This window comes from Thalassophryne amazonica, chromosome 9 (assembly GCF_902500255.1).
Source record: "Thalassophryne amazonica chromosome 9, fThaAma1.1, whole genome shotgun sequence".
Classification (NCBI taxonomy): Eukaryota; Metazoa; Chordata; class Actinopteri; order Batrachoidiformes; family Batrachoididae; genus Thalassophryne; species Thalassophryne amazonica.
Window position 1 is genome coordinate 45,354,379 of NC_047111.1, and position 27,228 is coordinate 45,381,606.

Sequence of the window (27,228 nt, forward strand, 5' to 3'; positions counted from 1 at the left end):
GTGGAGCGAGAGGTCGGGGTGCCCTCGGTCCAGGCCCACCTCAGAAGGTGCCGTCGGGTGTGGCATACCGTCCGTTCTGCCCTGCTCAAAGCCCGGACGAGGGCCAAGGCCCATGCAGACCGCCGGCGTTCCCCGGCCCCTGCATACCAGCCCTGGCAGGAGGTTTGGCTATCAACCAAGGACATCCCTCTTCAGGTGGAGTCCCAAAAACTCAAGGACAGGTTTATTGGACCAATTCCTATCCTGAAAGTCCTCAGTCCGGCCGCAGTCAAGCTGAAGCTGCCAGCTTCACTGCGGATTCATCTTGTTTTCCATGTGTCACGCCTCAAGCCCTACCACACTTCTCCACTCTGCACCCCCGGACCTGCGCCACCTCCTGCCCGGATCATCGATGGGGAGCCGGCATGGACTGTGCGTCGGCTCCTGGACGTCCATCGGAAGGGTTGGGGGTTCCAGTACCTGGTGAACTGGGAGGGGTAAAGACCTGAGGAACGCTCCTGGGTGAAGAGGAGCTTCATCCTGGACCCGGCCCTCCTGGCCAATTTCTACACCCGACACCCTGACAAGCCTGGTCGGGCACCAGGAGGCGCCCGTTGGGGGGGGGGGGGGGGGTCCTGTTGTGTGGGCCACTGAAGAGGAGGTACTGCTGGCCCACAACCACCAGAGGGCGCCCTGCTTGAAGTGCGGGCTTCAAGCACGAGAGGGCGTCGGAGCAACAGAGAGTGACAGCTCTCACTCGTCAACAGCACCAGCTGTCACTCATTCTACCATCACCATAAAAGCCGGATTGCAACTCCACCTCCCCGCCGAGAAATCAGCTACCACTCAGGTAATCTTCTCTGCGTTTATATTGAGATTCAAATATTGTTCTTTGTGCAGCCGTGTTCCTGCGGGCTCTGTCGGAGGCTGGATTGGCGGACAGTGAGAGGGCGACGTTCTTCGCCTCTCACTCCATCCAGGAAAGAGACCAACAGGAGCTACACGGGTGACATTGTTTCTGGAGGTGGAGGTTCTCCCTCCCGGAGGAACTGAGTATGGAGAGATTACTGGGTGTGTATCCACACACCCACCATTAACTGTTTCTGTTTCGGCCAGCAGTACCAGGTCTGACAGCTGGAGACGGTGGCCAGCTGGGACCCAGGACTTGGCGGCTCCGGTGTTCTTCAGATCCGTTGGCGGTGGAAGCTTTGTGGGATCCGGCTCTTCTCTGGACAGACGTCTTCTATCCTCGAGCCTGCCCACACGTCACCTTGTGTATGATTGACTGTACTCCTCAACTGCAATTGTCTGTATTCCGTTGTGCAATTCACAACATTAAATTGTTACTTTTTGGCTTAATCCATTGTCCGTTCATTACCGCGCCCTGTTGTGGGTCCGTGTCACTACACTTTCACAACACCCCCCCATAATGAAATCCACGGAATTTCACAGATACACAGATTTTTCACAGCCCTGTATTTCTTTTAGATGGCAAGAATTTACAAAAAGACGGAAAACCGTCTAAAGACGGCGAATAAGCATCCCTGCATTCACAAGCAAAGATGGGGTGAGGATCACCACTTTGTGAACAACTGCGTGAAAAAATAGTCCAACAGTTTAAGAACAATGTTTCTCAATGTTCAACTGCAAGGAATTTAGGGATTCCATCATCTATAGTCCATAATATAATCAGAAGATTCAGAGAATTTGGAGAACTTTCTACACGTAAGCAGCAAGGCCAAAAACCAACACTGAATGTCACTCCATTAAAAACCGACATCATTGTGTAACGGATCTTACCACGTGGGCTCAGGAACACTTCAGAAATCCATTGTCAGTTAACACAGTTCATCGCTACATCTACAAGTGCAAGTTAAAACTCTACCATGCAAAGCGAAAGCCATACATCAACAACATTCAGAAATGCCGCCACCTTCTCTGGGCCTGAGCTCATTTGAAATGGACAGACGCAAAGTGGAAAAGTGTGGTTTAGTATGATGAGTCCACATTTCAAATTGTTTTTGTAAATCATGGACGTCGTGTCCTCCAGACAAAAGAGGAAAAAGACCATCCAGATTGTTACCAATGCAAAGTTCAAAAGCCAGCATCTGTGATGGTATGGGGGTGTGTCAGTGCCAATGGTGTGGGCAACTTACACATCTGTGATGGCACCATCAATGCTGAAAGGTACATCCAGGTTTTGGAGCAACACATGCTGCCATCCGAGCAACGTCTTTTTCAGGGATGTCCCTGCTTATTTCAGTAAGACAATGCCAAGCCACATTCTGCACGTGTTACAACAGCGTGGCTTCACAGTAAAAGAGTTGGGTACTAGACTGGCCTGTCTGCAGTCCAGACCTGTCACCCATTGAAAATCTGTGGAGCATAATGAAGCGTAAAATACGACAACAGAGACCCCGGACGGTTGAACAACTGAAGTCGTGCATCAAGCAAGATAAACTGATTAAAGTGATAAAGTTTTATCAGTTTGAACATTAAATATCTTGTCTTTGTGGTGTATTTAATTGAATATAGGTTGAAGAGGATTTGCAAATCATTGAATTCTTTTTATTTACATTTTACACAATGTCACAACTTCATTGGAATTGGGGTTGTAATTCCGGATGGTTTATTGATATTAACATTAACTCTGTCATTTCCACAAAGTGACAATATCACAAATATCTTTTAGTTTTAAAGTAATGCACTAATTCTGAAAGTTTGAGCATTAAAATTCACAGATGCCAAAAGGCATTATGGGAAACTGAGCCTCATCACTGCTTGGTTGGTTGTAAAAAAAAAGAAAACAACATACACGTTACTGTAATATGTGTGTTGATTTTTATAAATAAATCTGTATTTGTAAATATGTAATTTTTTTCATTCGTAAAAAATAATAATAATAACAAAAAAAAAGACATTTTTCATTTCGAGTCAAAATGCATAGAGCACCGCCATCTACTGGATAGGAGTGTAAATAGCATCCAGCTGTCATCTGAAGCCATACAGTCTTAAACACTTAAGCAGAATTTTCAGTTTTGCAAATGCCTTTTTCTTTTTACATTGCATTACTTTAAAACTAAAAGATATTTGTGATAGTTTCACAAATTTAACATTAATATCAATAAACCATCCAGAATTTGTTTTATTTTATTTTAAATCAAACCCCAAGTCAAACCTGCTTTTCTGTTTCTACCTTTGGCCCAGGTCAGGGGCACTGTATGCTGTGAATGTAAATTACTTTTTTTGTTTGTAGCAGCCATGTCCCTTCTACTGGGGTCGGGTTGAGCACAGATCCTCACAGCTGCCTGACTGCTGCAGAACATAACAGACAGGAACTAACGTGTGATTTTAGGGTTTACAAATGTTTATGACCAGCTTTACTTACTATGCCAGCAAAAAAAGTTAGCAGACTAAAAGTTAGCAGACTAAAAGTTAGCAAAACTAAATTTGGCAGAAGGTAATTGGTCCACTGATGGTTTCTGAAGTAAGCTGAAAAGGTAATCTGCTAACGACAAAGTCAGCATCGCTAATTAGTGGTTATCGGATTAGCAGAACTGTGCCCACCACTGGTATTGGAACACTTTTAATGTATTTTAATACATTTTAATTTGTTTATGCCATTTCAAATACAAATAAATAAATAAATCTAAGTTATCTTCCTTAAACTCAAACTGAAAGCACGTCTACAATTTGATATAAATTAATTAAAAATATAAAATACAGCTTCCTGATGAAGTGGTGTAGAAGAGGATTTTCTTAAAAAGACCTGAACGTTCAGCTACAATTCGCCAGAAAGTACATCTGAGATGAAAGCCTAGAATTGAAGCTTTGGTGAAAGAAACTTTTGTATTTCTTCATAATTGATGTAAATAAAGTCCAAGACATATTCAGTGACTTGGAAATGTTTAAGTTTCCATCCCCTGATTGTCTGAAAAACTGGCAATAAAAGTGATTATTATTTACAGGTGTTATCAAGTTTTATCAAGATAATTTTAGAAATGTTTATTCTTCATATTTTTTTGTATTGTATTCTTCTGTGGGTGGGGGTGGGGGGTTTCCCAAAAGAAGCTTCCAGGCATGTGAGAGGCAAATAAAGAAAAATACTTAAAAAGGCGGGGTCTGGGGGAGCTCTGCCCCCCCAGAAGCTGAACGTTTTTAGGCATGCTAATGCTCCCCTGAAGCATTTACTCAAAAAAAAAAAGTCTGAGGCATGACATGGTAAGATGCTGAAGAGCTTTGCTCCTTTATGTCTGCGACATATACATATTAAAGAATTATGAAAATATTTATTTTTTCATTTTATTTTTAGGGCTATATGCCCAGAGAAAATAAAGTAATAAACATGGAAAAATGAGCTTGATTTTACCTGCCTCTGATAAACACTCAGAAACCTCAAGCTGTAAGGAATATGAATTTTGGTGACATCATCTCATGTCACGCCCACAAAATAAATCGGTAAATTGGGGAAAACAAATTTTCTTGCAATTTTTTACATTTTCATCCCGTTTTTGCAGTTTGTTGGACTGTGGGCAATCGTAGTAGAACGTTACCCTGTGGAATAGCCCTGTTAGCAAACAAACTGACTGATGCTAACTTCTAAGACTTATGCACCACTGATATAAACTCGTATATTAGGAAAAAATATGGAGATAGAAATGTTTCTTTAAATGTTTTCTAACTAACATGTCAATGATAAATTAATTAAGTCGTTAGCATCATGTTGTCATTTTGTGCGTATGGTGGATTTCTAATCACCACAATTGCTGTCAGGTTCCATTTGGCAACCAATCATATGATTGGTTTACAACCAACCAATCATATGATTGGTTGTAAACCATTGTCATGAAATACCTGACTTGACAAACTGGTCAAAACTCTGCACATCTCACTGACAAATATGACATTACAAAAATGGCCAATTATCTCCTCTTGGAGACATACAAACAAGAACTATTTTCATTCACATGGATTTTCATATGGTGTGCTACCACTGTGAGATGTTTCACTGACAAAGTTAATATCACACAGTATGATGCATTAATTAAAACACAAAATTCAATTCTATCTCCTTGCAGACAGTGGACAATAATCATTCATATTCATGTCCATCTTCATATGTGCTTCCATTGTGCGAGGTTTAACTGAAATCCATAAAGCAGTTTCGCAGGTTGTGCGCTTATAATACTCATGGACAGACAATCAGATGGACAAACAGGGTGATTCTTATATATCCTCCCTCCTTTTTTTTCTTCTCCTGTCTGCATATATAGTAATGGTAAATGCCACACTGGCAGAACCATTTAGATACATAAATACACATACGAGGGCTGTCAATAAAGTTACGGTCCTTTTATTTTTTTCAAAAACTATATGGATTTCATTCATATGTTTTTACGTCAGACATGCTTGAACCCTCGTGCGCATGCGTGAGTTTTTCCACGCCTGTCGGTGACGTCATTCGCCTGTGAGCACTCCTTGTGGGAGGAGTCGTCCAGCCCCTCGTCGGAATTCCTTTGTCTGAGAAGTTGCTGAGAGACTGGCGCGTTGTTTGATCAAAATTTTTTCTAAACCTGTGAGACACATCGAAGTGGACACGGTTCGAAAAATTAAGCTGGTTTTCAGTGAAAATTTTAACGGCTGATGAGAGATTTTGAGGTGATTCTGTCGCTTTAAGGACTTTTCACGGTGCGAGACGTCGCGCTGCGCTCTCAGGCGGCGTCGTCAGCCTGTTCAAGCTGAAAACCTCCACATTTCAGGCTCTATTGATCCAGGACGTCGTGAGAGAACAGAGAAGTTTCAGAAGAAGTCGGTTTCAGCATTTTATCCGGATATTCCACTGTTAAAGGAGATTTTTTTAATGAAAGACGTGCGGACGGGTCCGCGCGTCGGGACGCAGCCGCCGCGACGCTCCGCCACAGGAAAGACACCTCTGTTGAAAGCCTTAAGGACAAGTTGGAACATGTCCTGCCTGTTAAACAATTTCTCATATACTCACTCCACTGAAAGCCATCAAAAGCCGCCTGGATTTTACAAATGGTTATCAACACGGAGGTGTTTTTCCTGTGCCGCCGCACCGCGTCGGCTGCGTCCCGACGCGCGGACCCGTCCGCACGTCTTTCATTAAAAAAATCTCCTTTAACAGTGGAATATCCGGATAAAATGCTGAAACCGACTTCTTCTGAAACTTCTCTGTTCTCTCACGACGTCCTGGATCAATAGAGCCTGAAATGTGGAGGTTTTCAGCTTGAACAGGCTGATGACGGCGCCTGAGAGCGCTGCGCGACGTCTCGCACCGTGGGAAGTCCTTAAAGCGACAGAATCACCTCAAAATCTCTCATCAGCTGTTAAAATTTTCACTGAAAACCAGCTTAATTTTTCGAACCGTGTCCACTTCGATGTGTCTCACAGGTTTAGAAAAAATTCTGATCAAACAACGCGCCAGTCTCTCAGCAACTTCTCAGACAAAGGAATTCCGACGAGGGGCTGGACGACTCCTCCCACAAGGAGTGCTCACAGGCGAATGACGTCACCGACAGGCGTGGAAAAACTCACGCATGCGCACGAGGGTTCAAGCATGTCTGACGTAAAAACATATGAATGAAATCCATATAGTTTTTGAAAAAAATAAAAAGGACCGTAACTTTATTGACAGCCCTCGTACATGCAATTTGTTCTTGCAAGACAGATAGTATGTAGTGTGTGAGTCCCATCAGTGGTCCCATCTTGCCTTGTCTTGCTTGCCTCTACTGGTGGTTGGCTCTCACTGCGGTATTGTATCACTTCCTGTTCCGGAGCACAGCAGTGTTTTGCTGTATCTGTTAGCTGTTTAATCTGCGCAGTTAGATTGATCTAGTTATCTAGATAACGATTTGTTTCCCAGTGTAATCTTCACGTGCCTTAACTAAAGCACTCCTTCTGCTGAATCACCTCTAAATTATTTACACATTATTCACTTTGCGTGTTTTTAGGAATCCGCTAGCTTAGCACAGCTACTAGCTCTTAGCCGATTTAGCATGGCGGCTTCTCCTGTCTCTCCCGCACTTTTCTGCTCTGGGTGTGAAATGTTTAGTTATTCCTCGGCCTCTTTTAGCAGTAACGGTACTTGTAATAAGTGTAGCTTATTCATAGCTTTGGAGGCCAGGCTGGGCGAATTGGAGACTCGGCTCCGCACCGTGGAAAATTCTACAGCTAGCCAGGACCCTGTAGTCGGTGCGGACCAAGGTAGCTTAGCCGCCGTTAGTTCCCCTCTGGCAGATCCCGAGCAGCCGGGAAAGCAGGCCGACTGGGTGACTGTGAGGAGGAAGCGTAGTTCTAAATAGAAGCCCCGTGTACACCGCCAACCCGTTCACATTTCTAACCGTTTTTCCCCACTCGACGACACACCCGCCGAGGATCAAACTCTGGTTATTGGCGACTCTGTTTTGGGAAATGTGAAGTTAGCGACACCAGCAACCATAGTCAATTGTCTTCCGGGGGCCAGAGCAGGCGACATTGAAGGAAATTTGAAACTGCTGGCTAAGGCTAAGCGTAAATTTGGTAAGATTGTAATTCACGTCGGCAGTAATGACACCCGGTTACGCCAATCGGAGGTCACTAAAATTAACATTGAATCGGTGTGTAACTTTGCAAAAACAATGTCGGACTCTGTAGTTTTCTCTGGGCCCCTCCCCAATCGGACCGGGAGTGACATGTTTAGCCGCATGTTCTCCTTGAATTGCTGGCTGTCTGAGTGGTGTCCAAAAAATGAGGTGGGCTTCATAGATAATTGGCAAAGCTTCTGGGGAAAACCTGGTCTTGTTAGGAGAGACGGCATCTCATTTCTAGAAATCTGGCCAATTTTCTTAAATCCTCCAAACCGTGACTATCCAGGGTTGGGACCAGGAAGCAGAGTTGTAGTCTTACATACCTTTCTGCAGCTTCTCTCCCCCTGCCATCCCCTCATTACCCCATCCCCGTAGAGACGGTGTCTGCTCCCAGACCACGAATAACCAGCAAAAATCTATTTAAGCATAAAAATTCAAAAAGAAAAAATAATATAGCACCTTCAACTGCACCACAGACTAAAACAGTTAAATGTGGTCTATTAAACATTAGGTCTCTCTCTTCTAAGTCCCTGTTGGTAAATGATATAATAATTGATCAACATATTGATTTATTCTGCCTTACAGAAACCTGGTTACAGCAGGATGAATATGTTAGTTTAAATGAGTCAACACCCCCGAGTCACACTAACTGTCAGAATGCTCGTAGCACGGGCCAAGGCAGAGGATTAGCAGCAATCTTCCATCCCAGCTTATTAATTAATCAAAAACCCAGACAGAGCTTTAATTCATTTGAAAGCTTGACTCTTAGTCTTGTCCATCCAAATTGGAAGTCCCAAAAAACCAGTTTTATTTGTTATTATCTATCGTCCACCTGGTCGTTACTGTGGGTTTCTCTGTGAATTTTCAGACCTTTTGTCTGACTTAGTGCTTAGCTCAGATAAGATAATTATAGTGGGCGATTTTAACATCCACACAGATGCTGAGAATGACAGCCTCAACACTGCATTTAATCTATTATTAGACTCTATTGGCTTTGGTCAAAATGTAAATGAGTCCACCCACCACTTTAATCATATCTTAGATCTTGTTCTGACTTATGGTATGGAAATAGAAGACTTAACAGTATTCCCTGAAAACTCCCTTCTGTCTGATCATTTCTTAATAACATTTACATTACTCTGATGGACTACCCAGCAGTGGGGAATAAGTTTCATTACACTAGAAGTCTTTCAGAAAGCGCTGTAACTAGGTTTAAGGATATGATTCCTTCTTTATGTTCTCTAATGCCATATACCAACACAGTGCAGAGTAGCTACCTAAACTCTGGGGGGGTTCCCATGATGCACTGTTTCTTTCTCTTTTGCTCTGTATGCACCACTCTGCATTTAATCATTAGTGATCGATCTCTGCTCCCCTCCACAGCATGTCTTTTTCCTGGTTCTCTCCCTCAGCCCCAACCAGTCCCAGCAGAAGACTGCCCCTCCCTGAGCCTGGTTCTGCTGGAGGTTTCTTCCTGTTAAAAGGGAGTTTTTCTTTCCCACTGTAGCCAAGTGCTTGCTCACAGGGGGTCGTTTTGACCGTTGGGGTTTTACATAATTATTGTATGGCCTTGCCTTACAATATAAAGCGCCTTGGGGCAACTGTTGTGATTTGGCGCTATATAAAAACAAAAAAAAATTGATTGAATTGAATTGAATTGAGTGAACGTGCTGTGCGTGTGTGATCCCCATCCGCCCTTCCCGATCAGACAACAACATCCTACTCAAAGCCAACAGACAACTTCTTTCAGGAAGGGCCGACCACCATAACAACATGAAGACAGACAAGAACAAAAGCCACGTGGCGACAGCAACAACTGTGAAGTGATGAAAAGTGAGACACTAAGGAGCCGGGATCCCAACCATACACCATACCAGGACAAACAACCACACATGAACAAGAGGTGACAGTAACAGTCTGTTGTCTAGTTAGTGATCATTCATACCCTAATCTAGGACACCAGAGTCTTGATCCCCTCGAGAACACCCAAAACTGAATTGTGGTGATGGCCACAAACACTTAACCATCCACATAGAGACCCCGATCACAGCTAAATAACTGATCACGACTGCAGCTGGTGCTGTGGGCCAAGACAAAAGTACAGAACCTTACCATATGATGTGGATCACTCTGGCATGTCAGGAGCCATATGGCTGATTGCACACAACAGACGGAAATGGGTCTAGGATGCAGGGGCCCAGGAGATGCAAGGAGAAAAGGGACAGCAGAAGGGCAGAGGGGCCAGAAAAGGCACCCACCAGAACCACCGGGGCAGCCCGACAAACAATCAGGGGAACTGCTCAAGCGGGCCAGAATGCACACCCACCCCCCCTCACGGAGGCACGGGGAGCAACCCCACACACCAGGGGGAGAGCGCAGGGCAACGGCCCCCAAAGGGAGGAGCAAGTGGCAGTGGTCACAATGGGCCAAGGAGCCAGCACGACCGAACCCAAAACCCGGGCAGGGACCAACAAGCCCTACCAGGGCGGGATCCGGCCCCCAGGCAAGGGGTGGGACCAAAACCCCAGAGCCAGGAAGCACACAAGGCTCCCCCATCACAACCAGCAGGATCGCCCCAAGACTCCACCCCAGCCCCTCATCCACCCCCCGCCCAAACACCAAAGCCCAAGATCAGGAGACCACCCAAGCGAGAGTGGGACAACATCCCATCCCACGGAGATCATGGCCCCCATCCCCCCCTCCTTTCAAAAGGGGTTTGATCATTTTTCAATAAAGGTCTTTTTGTTTGTTTGTTTGTTTGTTTGCTTTTACAAACAAATTAAATCATCAATCGCAGAGCATTCAGGGGCTTGAATACTAACAATGACAAAGGCTGTTAATAGTTTAAAAGTTTGGTTCAATATGACAAAAGTTTGCACAAAAGTAAACTGGTCCTTTAAAGCTGCATTACAATCCAAAAACTCAAACATTTAATGTGAAATGTGAAAAGTCTTCCCAGTTTGCATAGTTTAGGAAAAGCATACCTCAACTTATTGTTTAGTCAAAAGATAATTTACAAGTTCTTGGAAAAACAGGCTGCATAGTGGAAACATAAAATTAATTTCCATCTTTCACTACAGGATTCCACCCAGTAAAGAGCTACACTGAACAAGAAATGTAAAAGCTTTAAACAGAAAATGGCTAAATCATTGGTCTAGTATAATAACCAAGGAGAATGAGTGGAAAGACATTTATATGGATAGAAATCTTGCGGATTATTGCTTTACTTTGGCTCCAGTTTTATGCAAAATAACTTGAGGCCCTGAAGGAGAACAATAAAATGTCATTATTATGAGTATTTTGTCCTGTCTACACTAATGACATTCATGCAAGTCAGCAGAGTCACACAACAGAAAACCTCAAACTGCTAAAATTTCTTAAACTCCAATGGTGTCTGATAACACCTGGAGATCCTCTAATGGTGAAATAATAATGGAATGAAAACTGCAGGCCGCTAGATTTACGTAGCACATAAATTTGGTCCAACCAACAAGACGACACAGGAAAAGAAATCATTCATGATTGACATTTTAATTCTGCTCCTACGTATGACAGTTTCAAACGGTTCTTTTAAAAAAACATCTTAATTGTTCTTTCTTATATTACGCTGTGACACACTTTGTTACAATGGATTGTACGTAGCTACCAGTGATGTCGGTAACGCGTTGTTCTAATCTGACCCCTTTTTTTCAGTAACAAGTAATGTAACACGTTAATCTTTCCAAATCAGTAATCAGACTAAAGTTACTTCTCCAAGTCACTGTGCGTTACTATTATTTTTGCACTGAGGGTGCATCGCAGCATTTAACTGGCCTGTGGCAGGGGGTCGGGGTTCGACTGAACTTCCCACTTTAGGCCACTTTCAGCAAGCTGCGAACTTTTAATCTGCGGTTTTCTGCAGCAGCAAAAAATAAAACCAGTCATCAAATCTCAAAACGTGGTGATGACAGCACACCTGCACTGAGCTTGACAAAGACATTTTTGTGCTGTTTTTCCCTTTATTTAAAACTCTGAGCCGCTCTGTGTGTCCTCGTTAAAACAGCTGATCCATGACGCATCAACAGCTAACTTTTTTCCATCCAAATGCACTTAACTGTCTTTCTGAGGATGACATGACGTAAAAAACACTGATGAACTTTCTTACCTGTCAATCTGGTCATGTTTTCTGCATAAATAAATGTAATCCATTCTTCAGGCTAAAACGCCAAAACAAATCCAGATGGAAAGGATGCGAGGAGCAGGTGCAGAGATGCGGCCCCAATAACACCCCTAGATTAAAGGTCCACTTTTGAAGTCTTTTTTTTTTACTACTACTACTACTAATACTAATACTACTCATAATAATAATAATTTAAACAACTAAAATGTTTAGAGAGAATTTAAATGTTAGAAAAATGTTGGAAATGTTATAATTACATTTACAAACAATATAGGTTAGAAATGCAAGTTTTACTATTACAGTGCTATCAACAGTTAAATATGAGGTCAAGAAAGAGGTCTTTATTTTTATAAACAAGTATTTATGTTCACTGAAGTCAAGAAAGGATGACTATAAGTGAGTATTGGCAAAACTGGTTATCAGTTTCATGTTGAGATGGCAGGGGGTGTTGTTGCCAGCTGCTAAAAGGAACAAATAAAGTAATTTGTAATCTAACTTAGTTACTTTTCAAGGAGTAATCAGTAATAAGTAATTGGATTACTTTTTCAAAGTAATTGGGGGAACACTGCTAGCTACACAAATGATCACGGTGTCATCATATCTAAAGCTAAAATATTATTCTGTCTCGCCGTGCCTTCAAACGCCCTGAGCTACTGGTATATGTACGGGATGCAGAAGATCTCCAGTTTAACCAGTAAGAGTGTACTCACACTAGGCTCAGTTGCCTTGTACAGTGCCAAAGCATGACTGCTCCCACTTATCCCCCACTGCACCATACAGTCCGGGCCCAAGCACATTACAAGCACAATGGGACTTTTTTTGTTGTTTGTTGTTTTTTGGAGGGGAGAGGCGGGGGCTTATTTATTTATTTTTTAAAGAGCACAGTCCACATGGGGTTGCCACGTCTCTGTAATGGGCCTGTCACATCATGACTATTTAGACCGCATATGCCAAAGTATGAAACATTCTGCAATTGCGCTGGCGTAAGTCGAACACGTTACAGGTAAGTGCTTTTATAAGTTAAAAGCACGTTGAAGTATGCTGGTCTACATCATAGTGCACTGAGAGCATCGAAAAATTTTGTGCATGCACAATATCTTGATGCATGCCAACATATGGCTCATACTCATACGTCTTGCAAACGCGGGCCATAACTTGTCGGCAAGTTATGCAGTTGTTGACACACATTACTTGCAAGCTACTCAAAAGTAGAAATATGTCGAGATAATGTCTAGCGTACCCAAAACGTATTTCTAACCTATGAGTAATGTGCTTTGAACCTATGTGGAACTCTCCAACACATAATGACATTTGTAGACCTATTTGTTTTGGACGACCACAGAACTTACTTACTCAATGGGTGGGGTTTGAACTGGGAACTTTCCACACTGAAACCAAGCACACTGACCACTTGGCTACCGTGCTGTGACAGCTGTGTAATGTATTCAACGTTGCCAGCGTATTTGCCATATTTTCACAAGTCGGCATATGTTGACTAAATCGTCAAGGTGTGACAGGCTCTTCAGAAAATCTGTGAAATAGCCACTAAAAACAGGTCACAGTAAAATAAAAAAAAACAAAACACCAAACACCCATCTCCAAACCAGACCTAATACAAGAACTCAAAGGAGAACATTTAAGTGTTCACAACAAGCAGTATAATTCTACATTTTCCACTTGAAAACAATACCACAACAATGGAGCTTGAAACGTGACTGAATTTATTAATTATTTTAAGATCATTTCCAGCCTTGATGGCCTCTCACATGCTGAGCATGACAAATGATCCAATACAAGATTCACCAATCAATCGTGCTGCACATGTAACAAGACTTTTAAGGAGGCAACAGGAAATATTTTACAGCTTTGCATGCTGACAATCATTCCTGTTTACTTTTTAAAGTAAAAAACAGGGTCTGTTTTTAACCCAAATCTTCTTGAATGAATTTAAAAGCTGTACTGTTCAAGTAGTAGTAATATTAGTACAACTGTTAAATGGAACAGTCATGTCAGTGATGTGACATCAGAGAACCCGGGCTCCAGCGCTGCTGCAGATTACACTATGTGTACTGTACCCCAAACCACAATGAAACATGCCTGAGACCATTCTGCAATTCAGCACAGGCCTGGTCACACAAACTGGACCTTGGGAGTCCAAGGTGCTCAGGCGTAGGGCTGGCGATATGACCTCAAATTCATATTGCGGCATAAATTGAATCCCTTCACGGTAACGGTATATATCGGGATATAAACTAAAGTGTAAAAGCTACAATTTGTCAGAAGGTACACTGAAGATGCAAGCCTAGATTTGTTGTTTTGGTGAAAGAATTAAATACATTTATTATTTTTTGGATGAGTGTCATCTCTTGAACACTGTATGGCACACCCGCTCTGAATACATGAACCATTTTCAGGATGGAAAATACTTGCTCATTTCCCAAATGCAACAAGAACCCCCCCCAAAATGTGATTAATTACTCGTATTTGAAGTTAGTCTCGGTAATCGTCGTTCCCTGGCTGATTTTTTTTTTCTGCTCCTGGTTAAAAAAAATCCTTGCTTTTTTATTGTGGTGCTTTCTCAAATGTTTGATTCAGGTCGCGATGGAGCGTCGCCTCTGCTGAAATAATAATCAACAGCTTTGCGGTGTTTAGCGGACATGTCCGTGACAGAACTCCTGTTCAGTGAAGGCTAAGTGCCGAAGACACTGCTTGAAACACTCCTCGTCTCAGTGAGAGACACGTCTCAGCCAGAACACCCCCCCTCGGTCTCTTTCCTTCACTCTCTCTGCAGCAAAGTGGCACAGATGTTTTACAGAGTTTTCCTGGATTGCAAAACTTGTGTTATCGCAACTGGTCGGTGGAGTCCAAATCTCTACCACTGGCAAAATTGAGCTAATTTATATGTGTACCGCTTATACTGCGCAGTACTACAGGCACGGACGGTATGGACTGTCTAGTGTGACCCTCCCTAACATTCTGGAGATAGGACAGTACACATTTATGTAAAAAAATGACGAAAATAGATGCATTTACAGGACAATCATCACAGAGTTTAATATTTCCCTCACCAACAAAGCTTCTGATGCTAAGAATAGAGTGGATGACAGAAAAAGGACTGAGGAAAAAAGGAGGAGAGACAGAAAGACAGCAAAAGAGGGATGAAAACAAATCAGTGTAGGAAAAGGGAGACAGGCATCAAGGAAAAAACAGCAATCAAAATCAGACTAAAGGTGAGAACAAAAAGGGAAGAATGCTGAGAGATAAAGGGAGTGAGAAAGACAGAAGGCTGGACTCACCACAATCATTTCTGACGGCTCCAACGTGATGCATTCACAACCTCGTCTGCCCCCAGCTGCCTGCCAAAACTGTGGAACAAACATACACATGTACAGTAGGTGTAAAAAAATAGATTTAAAGACTATTCTCACACGCTAAATGTGGTGACTGATGCATCAATTACAATTACAGACCACAAACCAGCAACAGCTTTTAACTGCTAATCTTTTAATTTTCTCCTGAAAGTTCTGTTTATTGTTACAGCATTTTATAATACTAGGTACAAAGTTATTGGTAAAATTTATGGTTTTCTGGTGTATATATATATATATATATATATATATATATATATATATAAAATATGCACACACACACACACACAGAATAACCAAACCGTAAATACTATGATAAAAAAATTACAATTACACAAATCTATTAATGGAAAGGAAAAAAAAACAAAACAATAAATAGATTCATTGATTATTAAAGTACTCCTTAGTTGCAATCTTTGGTGTCCAGTATAAATTTAATGCTTTTTGCTTAATGACATGAAGGCATTTTGGTAGTTGATGAATAACTTTGCACATTATTAAATATTCTCATTATAAAAAACTGGCTCACTTTCCATTTATTTTTGAAGATTTTCAGATTTCTTGGGCAAAATGAACAGTACCAATTCCTACAAGTACCGAGGTACTAGTAGGAATCCTCAGGAATCCATATAAATATGACAAAATGTTGACTGCTGGAATATGGTCTACCCATGAAATGTTGGTGGCAATTAACTCCACTATCTGAAAGAGGATGGTAGAGGTTATGTTGTCATACTTGTCTGTGGACAGTAAGGTTGGGATGATCCACGTATGTCAATTCTTAAGAAATGCAGTTCTACAAGTATTGCAATTTGGCATTACAATGTATTGCAATTGTTGTTTTCATTTAGTAAAAGTACACCATGGGAAAATGGAATAATACACTTCTGGAGACTCTAAATCTTAAAGGCAGAGAAAATTCACTAATAAAATACAGCTGGGAAGATAGACTGTGCTATAAACTAACAATTGATGTGTATCAATGAAAATAATGAGCTCTTACAACTGAAATATCCACCTCCGAAAGTTGGTATTTAAGCAGAATTCATCCATCACTGATGATTTCATAAATGTCACCATTGACATAATTTTAATGGATGAGAAAAAAATCCCCGGATCGCTTGCAGAAATGCTGTGAGATAGCATGGGTACAGAAAGCTGTTAACCACCAAAACGTGAATCAGTTGCAAGTCGTAAATTATCCACAAACCGTTAATTGCAAAACAGGAATACTGAAAAATATCTCCCAAAACGTGAACGCGGGTCTCACCAAACGTGAACATGTGTCTCACAAAAGTGAATATCATACATAATATTTCAATGTTTTTCAGTTTACGTAGTTTCTGGATTTCAGTTTAGGGATCAATTACTGCAGGAAATCTTGAACGCAAACCCTATCATTTGTTTTTGGTTTTTTTGGCGGGTCACTACTGCCTGAGGAGGTGATCCGGGTAGCCCTTGCTTCTGGTGTCAAGCGCCCGACCACGCTGGGTGTGTTCCGCTCCAGGGACAGATACGATGAGGAGTTTGACTGGAACGATCGGTCCACCTGTCAAACTCACAGAGTTTGACAGGTGGACAGTCTGACAGGTTTGACAGTCTGTCAAACTCTGTGAGTTTGACAGACTGATTTTTTAATATCACTAAAATAAGTCAAAAAATGAGCAATAAAATTCACTATAATTAAATTTTTGCACATTTTTCCAAATTGAGTGCTGTACTATAACCAGCAGGACCCCACTGATGTGTACAGAAAATTTTGTGTCACAACACTGTATAAACATTGAATCTACTAGTACCTTGTTTCCCATGTAACAATAAGAATATACTCAAAATCTGGATTAAGCTTTTTAGTCACATAGCACTACTATTATTCTGAACACTACTGTACCATATGACTATGACTTGCCACTATGTGCAGCAACAGTGAAATTTAACATTCTTAAGCAAAACAGTAATAATACCACACTCATTTTGCACTCATCATAAGGTTAGGATACTGTGCCCTCCAAAAGTATTGGAACACTTGGAATTTCATACATTTTAATATGTTATGCCATTTTAAGTACAAGAAATACAAAAAAAAAAATAAGAATAACATTTCTAAAATTTATCTTCTCAAACTAAAAGCAACTCGTAAAACTTGATAAACCGTAAATAATAATCATTTTATTGCCGTTTTTCTTCAGACAAGTCAGGGATGGAAACATGAACATTTCCAAGTCACTGAATATGTCTTGGGCTTTATTTACATCAATTATGAAGAAATCAAAAGTTTCTTTCACCAAAACATCAAAACATTTCATCTCAAATGTACTTTCTGTCAAATTGAGCTGAACTTTCAGGTCTTCTTTTTAAGAAAATCCTCCTCTACACCACTTCATCAGGAAGCTGATTTTATATTTTATTAATTTATATCAAGTTGTAGATTTGCTTTCAGCTTGAGTTAAAGAAGATAATTTTAGAAAAAAATGCATTTGAAATGGAATAACAAATTAAAATGTGTGAATACCAAGTGTTCCAATACTTTGAGGCAATTGAGAACACTTAGGAGCAGCATGTTACATCTCATATATAGTGCAACAGATAAAAGAATATTTAGAGTGGAATCCTGCAATGGTGATGCAAGCATCAAATTCGCACAAATAACCAATAGATATGAACTCTTGAAAAAATGATTGGCCACTTGAATTTTCAATGGCAGTCACGTAGCAGTCAACTGAAGAATTACACAGGGGTCAAAATTAAAAGATGCTCAAATCATATAGAAAACTACATCACATTATTTGCCTGATCATAAAGATTCCAAAAAGGTATAGTTTTGGACAATCTGTGACTGAATGTTGTGGAGTTATGAGGTAAAAACAGCAATAATGGTAACAAAGGTCAATTTCAGTTTGTACAGGGGTGAAAAGTTAAAGTTGCTCCATTAATTTTGCTCCAGCTGCATTGTGCTGATTTGATGCTTCTATCACCATTTGAAGGATTGTTTCAGTTATCTGCTGCAGTAATAAGCCAACAGAGCATGAACCAGCTGCTGTCTGTTAGCTTAAACATGTGTACATAACCACCCGAATTAAAGGAGAATGCTGCTTTTAACAACCTGGACCTCATTTCTGGCATAAAATATGGCCATTTACTCACCAATATAAGTTTGATGTGATTAGAAGTCCACAGTTCAAATGACGTGTTCAGTTCAAATCTGAGGCAAACATTTTGTTCTTCTACTAAGGTGGTTTAGAACTTTTTGTGGTACACACCACCAACTACTGGACAGGAGGAACATAGCAGTCAATGTGACTCACAAATTTCGAAATTCAGCTCTTTCAACCAGATGTGTGGTGTCGTGGCCTGTCACATCTGTGTCCAATCAGATTTCAGGGTGCCCATAAAACCCTGGCTTCTGCTCTAGCTCCACCCATGCCAGGAAGTTTCAGCATTTGACATTTCCTGTTTCACTGTGACTGAAAATTTGTCACTTCCTGTTTGAGTGTGAGCTTGCCACTGATTTTTCCGCGAGATTCCATGGGATCTTGCCAGTCAAATCAGGAAGTGTTTGACATTGGAACATTTCCTGGTTTACTGTGGATTCAAATTTGGCACTTCCTGTTTAGGACTCCCTGTACCATGAGCGAGCTTTGCGACGCTTCGCTTGTATTATCTTCCTCAAAGGTAGCAGTAAGGTCAATGAGAAGAACAGAACAGTATAGTACATGAGATACATCCTGCATCAAAATAAAATAAGGCAACTTCAATTATTCTTTTTTTTTATTCTAACCAATTTCCTCACACATTTTCCTCTCACTGTGGCTACTTACGCACATCATAATTATGCAGGTCTCCGTTTGTGATACACTGCATGTGTATGTGAAAGACGAAGCCCGTCTGAACAGGTGTACCAGTATGAGCGGTGATCCCTGAGAACAGACGGGGCTGCGAACATGTCTCGCTCCCTTCGGCACACTAAATTGACGAATCAGCATTGTTTAAAGACTGGAGGAGTGCTGGTTTTAATTATGGAAGCGTGCTGTGCTGGGAGAGAGCCAGTGTAACTCTCTCCTCTCTGATTATGTTCTCACACAGTCACTCCATAGTGTCCCCCTCCTTCCTGTTTTCCCCCTGCATTCATCATCTCGTCTTGAGCCCTTCTTCTCTGTTCCTCTTTACTCATTCTTACCCCTTTTCCTTTATTCACTCTCACTTTTGTTCCCTTTATATGCTTGTCCTTGCCAGTTCCTTCTGCTCTTCTTGTTTCCTTCCCTTTGCATACTTTACCTTTTTTCCTTTCTGATGTGTCATGTTCTTCATCTGGCTTCCCTTATCTCCGTCGTCTTACTGCTAGCCCTTTCTTTCATTCAGTAGTTGCACTGCTTCATTGTGTTTGAGGGTGACAGAAGAGCTGGCCCTATCCAACACACACAAGCTAAACCACCTCTCACACTGGCGATTGAGGAAACGTATAACAAATTACATTTTATCATCTACAAATCTTTTTCTCATTCATTAAATGTGTTGTTCCTTTTCAGCTGATGTCCGGCTAGTCCATTGGAAACTTTTGTGCATGCTCAAACTTTGAGGGGACATCAGACGTAAAGCTTTGCAAGTAGTTGCACGTGTGTCTACAATTTTGTCCTGTACTTGTTTCTTAGCTTTCCAGTGAATGTCTGGTAGATGTTAGTTTATCTGTGCATTATCTGATACTGATATTATCTGACCTACTGTTTGCATCCGGAACTGTTTGCATCCGCATTCGGTGGTTGTCAGCTCATTCCATCAGAGCCCCAAATCCACTGGAGATAAACAGATTAGGCGATTTTTGCCACCAGACAAATGATTTCATTCCGTTACTAGTCAGTTTACACACTCCATCACAGTGTGACTACACCACAAAATGCACAGTCTAGACAGGTCACCAGGCTTAACGCACACAACCATTAGGAGTGCTACAGGGAGTATCACAGTGGCACATATGAGGGATCAATCCATCCATCCATCCATCCATCCATCCATCCAACAAACCAAGATTTATCCAGAGGTGGGATATGTGGGGTCTATGTGGGAGCTGTTTCAGATCCAGACTGTGGCTATAGGTTAATGGACCGACTTACCAATTGTGGTCCTTTTTAAATGGATTCTGCTTTTCATCTCTTCGCTGTCTTTTGAGCCATCAGTCTTTGTAATACCTGCCCCAGCATGTGCACAGCTGTATGCTGTGACATTTCTGTATATGCATTTTAATAGTTTCCTTCTTCTACATTTGTTTTTATCGGTGTGTGTGTGGTGTGTGTTGGAGGGAGGGGTGGGGTGGCCAGAGGTTGGGGGGCTCATTACTTTTCTGATTTACAAACAAGAGGCAAGAGGCCTTGAAGAAAATGTTTGGGAACCACTGCTCTAAATAAAATATCCTGTAAAAGTACACCCCAAGGTAGTCTGTTCTAAAACTACTCTACTGTATATTTCAAGGCTTTGTTGTTTGTTGTGCAGGATATATAAAATACCAGAATTATGACTGGCTGTAACGTCATGATGTTTTAGTTATTACCTGCTGCTAACAAGTGGCTGACTCTGGGGGATTGGGACGTTTAGTGAGGTTTCATGGATCAGAACTGTGTACTCACTGATGAAAATTACATTCTAGTTCATAGGTCCATTTTCTTTACTGCTTGACTGTTTGAACAATTGTTTCATACAACCACTAGACTCTATGAATATGCTTAGCTGCATCTTCTCTGTCTTTGCATGTTTGACAATTCTTTGTTGTATTTGTTTTATTTCTTATTTTGTTTTTGGTAGTATGGCCAAAGCCGATGGTCACCCCCGAGTCTGGCCTGCTTGAGGTTTCTTCTTGTAATCAACAAGCCCCCTGAGGTGTTTGTCCTTGGCACTGTTGCCAATGTGCTTCCTCGGGCACTGGGTAGGGGTAGATCTTAAATTGTGAAGCCCCTTGGGGCAACTTATGTTGTAATTTGGTGCTATATAAAGAAGCTAAATAGAAGTTTAATTGAAATGTTAAATACAATGGAAGAATTTAATTAAATTGATGGAATAAAGTGGTAAAATAAGTTTGCAAATTTTAATGAAAACAAGGATTTTTTTTTTTTTTAAAGTGTCTAAGTACTAACTTAAAACAAAGATCAATTTAGCCAATTATGACAAAATACTGAACAAATGAGGAACTTTACTTAGCTTTAGTCAGAACACCCGAGGTCCAAGTGGACCCCAGGGTATTTTTCATATAATGTTCAGAACCGTTACACTTATCCAGCTGAAATTTATGTTACTGGCACATATATAGGTGTCTTTAATTTCACTTATTTTGGTCATATTTGATAAAATACTCAATAATGGACTCAATATAATTTTTTCTGATGACCCTGGTTTGATATAATGGTACCTGGTTGGAATCCAAAGCAAAATTTCAAGGTCTGTGTCAATTCTTCATAAGTACTGAACAGTCAGAGCAGTTTTCAGTCAGGATATTTGCATCAGAGCAACTGCAGTGAATAGGGGCAGGTAGTGCATTCCACCCCCCCCCCCCCCCCCAAAAAAAAAACTCTTTCAAAAAGTAAATGTGATTTAGTAGCCAGCTTCAACAGTCTTTTCTCAAAACAACTGCAAAATGACCCTATCTATTTATATGACAATTATGTGTAAGAATGGCCTAAAAATGTTAACTGTATCAAAGAACAAGTTCTGGTGGGGTCTGCATGGACTCCAGGTGTACAGATCAGTCACGATAAGGTTCACAACATGTACTGATGATGGTTAAAATGAAAAAATACAAATTTGTACACAGTCAAGAATTAACCAAGACAAGAAAACACAAAACAAGGGAATGAATGGGTAAAAAACATGCATGTATTAAAAAAAACCCCTCTTAATTACCAAATGTCATCCGAGGGACCACACAGGTTTTCAAAATGACCTGTATGTGTCATGGAAGGTTGCACAAAACTGACACTTTTCGATTTCTTCCTCAATCACTCAACAGTTACTCCAGCATGCATCTGTTCCATAGTTGGCCTCCTTCGTATCTGTCACCCACAGTGTCAGCAGACAGCGGAAACCTCAAAATGACCCACTTTGCACAACACTGCATCTTTCAAAAAAAGACAGGTGCCTCCACACAGTCACTTGCACAAAAAAACAGGGGAAATACAGCTTGACAAAGCAATAGTGTGGAGAAACGTGGCAAAAGTTTCATTTTGTTTCATTTCCTACCTTGCTGTTGACATACTCCTGAAGACAAAACACCAACCGAAACATGAAAGAGAAACAAACACAACATACAGTCATAAAGAAACAAGATGCAAAATTTTTGTGAGCAACGAGATGACTGATCTCTTTCTTTTTCAATTTTGCTCTAACTAATTTTGCTCGACAGGCGGATTAAGTCACTGCTGTGTGTTTCCAGGACGTGCTCACAGTTTCAATTGTGTTTGCCTTGCCGGTTGTGCTGCGTTAGCACAGTGAATGCTAAACATTTTATTCTGAATAAGTGGAACAATCACCAAGGGACCTCAGAGCAAGCTGGGTCAGGAGCCATCATGCCACGTTCTCTATTAAGCCCCTTTGTACCACCAGTGGGATTGTCAGATTAAAAAATAAAAGTGTATGTGAGCCAAGTGTTGTGCATGTCGAAGCGTGGCTACTGTAGATTAGTTCAAACTGTAACTGACACAGTACTGGCACCCCAATGATCTTATCAGAGGGAGAGAAAGTGTCAACATTTTGCTGAGTAATGCAACTCACAATAGTAGGCAACGGACCTAACAGGGGTCTAGGCTTTCAGTCCCCCCCTTATATCAAATGTATCGCACTGACCACTAAAACCACATTTACTGTCACAATACAAGCGTTAACTTGCACAAGTATTGAACTCGAGATGTGACAGATCCTCTTGTCACAGCATTTCTGGTATACAGTGTAAACGTATACAACCTGCTGACGGGAAGTCAGTGTCATTTCGAGAGTTTGTTGTTGTCACTGGGTCTTCAAACCAATGCAAGTTGAATGACTGGACAATTATGTAATCGGTGATGCTTTGGTGTGTATCTAAGTAAACAGATCATATATGAAACAATCTTCAATGAAAGGCGTCAAATGCTGTGTAAACCTCAAATCTGACAACCAACCCTACAGGGGCATACGTTCACTCACATTATACGTGGGTTCAAATTGTAAGAAATCCTGTGCAAGCAAGAAAGTATTTTGTCTTATTTAAAATAAATTAGGATCTACAAAATTATAGATTCTAAAATCCGTTTGTAAGGGTTCATCTCCCAGTAAAATAACATCATCCTGGAGACAGGTGGTTATGTTTGTGCCTTATTATGTGTAAAATGCTAGAATATATATATATATATTATATATATATATATATATATTATATATATATATATATAAATAAATGTCCCTCTTGTTCAATCAAAACAGCCCTGACCCTTTGGTATCTGGTACCAATATGTTTAGTAGCATACTTCTGTTGGATCAGACCACATGGGCCAGCCTTCACTCTTCACACACATCAATAAACCTTGCCCTCCCGTGACCCTGTCGCCTCCTTCCTTGGACCACTTTTGCTTGGTACTGACCACTACAGATGGGGAACGTCCCATAAGATCTGCAGTTTGGGAGATGCTCTGACGCTTGCCAACATCTCTCAAATCTTTGTATCCCCATTTTTGCTGCTTCCAACACATCAACTCCAAGGACAAAATGTTAACTTGATGCCTAATATATCCCACCCACAGACAGGTGTCATTGTAACAATAATCAGTTATTCACTTGACCTGTCAGTGGTCATAATGTTACAGCTGATGTAAAGTGTTTATTTTGGATTCAGTAATTAACTGATGGGTTATGCTGATTTTCATTACTTTAACTAGTAATGACTTCATGACTTTCTTTGCTAACAAAATTTTGACTATTAGAGAAAAAATTACTCATAACCATCCCAAAGATGTATCGTTATCTTTGGCTGCTTTCAGTGATGCCTGTATTTGGTTAGACTCTTTCTCTCCGATTGTTCTGTCTGAGTTATTTTCATTAGTTACTTCATCCAAACCATCAACATGCTTATTAGACCCCATTCCTGCCAGGCTGCTCAAGGAAGTCCTACCATTATTTAATGCTTCAATCTTAAATATGATCAATCTATCTTTGTTAGTTGGTTATGTACCACAAGCCTTTAAGGTGGCAGTAATTAAACCATTACTTAAAAAGCCATCACTTGACCCAGCTATCTTAGCTAATTATAGGCCAATCTCCAACCTTCCTTTTCTCTCAAAGATTCTTGAGAGGGTAGTTGTAAAACAGCTAACTGATCACCTGCAGAGGAATGGTCTATTTGAAGAGTTTCAGTCAGGTTTTAGAATTCATCATAGTACAGAAACAGCATTAGTGAAGGTTACAAATGATCTTCTTATGGCTTCGGACAGTGGACTTATCTCTGTGCTTGTTCTGTTGGACCTCAGTGCTGCTTTTGATACTGTTGACCATAAAATTTTATTACAGAGATTAGAGCATGTCATAGGTATTAAAGGCATTGCGCTGCGGTGGTTTGAATCATATTTGTCTAATAGATTACAGTTTGTTCATGTAAATGGGGAATCTTCTTCACAGACTAAAGTTAATTATGGAGTTCCACAAGGTTCTGTGCTAGGACCAATTTTATTCACTTTATACATGCTTCCCTTGGGCAGTATTATTAGACGGTATTGCTTAAATTTTCATTGTTACGCAGATGATACCCAGCTTTATCTATCCATGAAGCCAGAGGATACGCACCAATTAGCTAAACTGCAGGATTGTCTTACAGACATAAAGACATGGATGACCTCTAATTTCCTGCTTTTAAACTCAGATAAAACTGAAGTTATTGTACTTGGCCCCACAAATCTTAGAAGCATGGTGTCTAACCAGATCGTTACTCTGGATGGCATTTCCCTGATCTCTAGTAATACTGTGAGAAATCTTGGAGTTATTTTTGATCAGGATATGTCATTCAAAGCGCATATTAAACAAAATGTAGGACTGCCTTTTTGCATTTACGCAATATCTCTAAAATCAGAAAGGTCTTGTCTCAGAGTGATGCTGAAAAACTAATTCATGCATTTATTTCCTCTAGGCTGGACTATTGTAATTCATTATTATCAGGTTGTCCTAAAAGTTCCCTAAAAAGCCTTCAGTTGGTTCAGAATGCTGCAGCTAGAGTACTGACGGGGACTAGCAGGAGAGCATATCTCACCCGTGTTGGCCTCCCTTCATTGGCTTCCTGTTAATGCTAGAATAGAATTTAAAATTCTTCTTCTTACTTATAAGGTTTTGAATAATCAGGTCCCATCTTATCTTAGGGACCTCGTAGTACCATATTACCCCATTAGAGCGCTTCGCTCTCAGACTGCGGGCTTACTTGTAGTTCCTAGGGTTTGTAAGAGTAGAATGGGAGGCAGAGCCTTCAGCTTTCAGGCTCCTCTCCTGTGGAACCAGCTCCCAATTCAGATCAGGGAGACAGATACCCTCTCTACTTTTAAGATTAGGCTTAAAACTTTCCTTTTCGCTAAGGCTTATAGTTAGGGCTGGATCGGGTGACCCTGGACCATCCCTTGGTTATGTTGCTTTAGACGTAGACTGTGTTTCATAATTATTGTATGGCCTTGCCTTGCAATGTGGAGCGCCTTGGGGCAACTGTTTGTTGTGATTTGGCGCTATACAAGAAAAAAGTTGATTGATTGATTGATTCACTATCAATACTTCATTATTGTTATTAATTATGGTATTTCTTCACAATAAACTTACTCATTTTATTTTTTTACAGTTTACAAGACAGTGACATTTTAAACTATAATTGATCATGGCAGATCCAACAGCCACACTGTCAGACATGACTGGGCTTTTTCCTGTAGTTGTAGCCATTCTGTGATCAAAGTTTATATTTAACATCCAGAAACAAAAGGTATGACTGTCTCACACTAATTCTAAAAATTATTTATTTCATACAAAATGTGAATTTTAAAATGGAAAAAAAAAAAAAAAAAAAAAAAAAAAAAGCAGCAGATTCACCATTAAGTGTAACCAACAACATTTTGCCCACACATGGTGAATGCACATCTTCTCTCCCTGAATGTAAGATATACATCTTAACAGAATAACGTCTGCCACAAGGACTAAATTCAAACTCTGGCACTGCTTTTTCTTACCGTGTTATAAGTGGAGGGTTCTTGGCCGTCAGTGATGAGTTCTCTCTCCCCTCTGGGGTTGACCCTCCTGAAACGTCGCCTGGACCTTCTCTGTGAACCTTCCCTCTGCAGAAAAACTGTCCGGCTCCTTCACTACTGTTATCCACCTGCAATACACAGTGAACACCCTCCTCAGAAGAGCAGCTTTGAGGAGAATCGCACCCACAACTTTCACTTCTGTCCAGTTGGCTCCAAGTCTGAGTCTCACTGCTTGTGTCTTGACTGCATGGCTCAGAACGTTTTGTTTGAGGCGTTCTGATTTCTCTGCTAATGAACTCTCATGCAGAATCTCCACATTTTGGAATTCAGCTTCTGATTTCCCCATTCTCATAATCCAGGTTTGGGAGTTCTGATGCTGATGTGTGATCCCCTCTTTCTCCTGCACCTCTGCTTCATGTCCTAAAGGTTGTGAGGTCTGATCCTGGCCTTCAACTGGCTCCTGGTGGAACATCCAGTTCTTCCAGAGAGCAGACAGCCGTTGCCAACCGAACACACTCAGGTGGACGCACAGACGAGATCAGAACAACACATAAAAGCAGGAAATAACAGGGGAGGTGGGGAAAATCCACCAGGGAAATACTTCCACACAAAAGATGAATAGAACAGCTATTTCCAAAATTTTGCAAAGATCCAAAGTCCTGAGTGATAATCCAGCATTGCTTCCTTTAGTGGAAGCATTAAGAAAGAAAAAAACAAACAAAAAAAAAACCAAACAAAAAAAACAAAACAAATTAGCCTGAGAAAGAAAAGCGTCACCTCCGAGAACAAAACTGTTCTCTCCGCTGGTTTTTTTTTTTCGCTCTTAGACTGAACAAAAGGTGTCCTTTTCAAAGACTGAAGAACTTGAGGCAGAGTTCAGCTGCACAACACGTTGCATTCTCTCAGACTTCCTCACG

General features: G+C 40.9%; 1 long non-coding RNA gene across 1 annotated transcript; it reads right to left on the bottom strand.

The window, feature by feature from the left end:
* Positions 1-17,472: 17,472 nt before the first annotated feature.
* Positions 17,473-26,414, bottom strand: LOC117517067. Its single transcript, XR_004562638.1, has 3 exons — positions 26,294-26,414; positions 22,314-22,331; positions 17,473-17,483 (listed from the first exon to the last, which is right to left on the bottom strand). It is a non-coding gene; the product is annotated as an uncharacterized LOC117517067 (long non-coding RNA).
* Between the last annotated feature and the right edge of the window lie 814 nt (positions 26,415-27,228).